This window comes from Sphaeroforma arctica (genome assembly GCF_001186125.1).
Source record: "Sphaeroforma arctica JP610 unplaced genomic scaffold supercont1.2491, whole genome shotgun sequence".
NCBI classification, from domain to species: Eukaryota; class Ichthyosporea; order Ichthyophonida; genus Sphaeroforma; species Sphaeroforma arctica.
In genome coordinates this window covers 3,354-3,838 of record NW_014038067.1, presented here as the reverse complement: position 1 = coordinate 3,838, position 485 = coordinate 3,354, and positions in this window count along the sequence as shown.

The window sequence follows — 485 nt, the reverse complement described above, 5'->3', positions numbered from 1 at the left end:
CATACATGCATGCATGCACACGACCAAACAGAGCCACAAAGCAGACCCAGAAACTCGCTGTCCCTCCAACCAACTACACTGTACCCGCTTCATCGTCCTCGTCAACGGCCTGGAACGACTCCATCCACAACGCCAACGCCTCAGACAGCCGCACGGCCAGACGCTGCTCCACCTGCGCATCCACCTTCTGCACCCAGCCCCTGTGCATGCACGCGAGTGTTGTGGTGCGAGTGTTGTGGTGCGAGTGTTGTAGTGTAAGTCTGGTTGGTGTTGTGTTGTGCTGATGTGTGTGTCCTGTGCATGCACGCGAGTGTTGTGAGTGATGATAGTGCGTTGATGTATGCTACGACGTACACTGTAGGTTGATCTATGAGTAATCACGTGGACAGATGCTTCTGCACTGCGCTATACATAATTGTCTACCGCTGTCAACGTGGTTTGAGATCCGATTCTACTGCATCAATTTTCTGCATATGAGTTTAGTA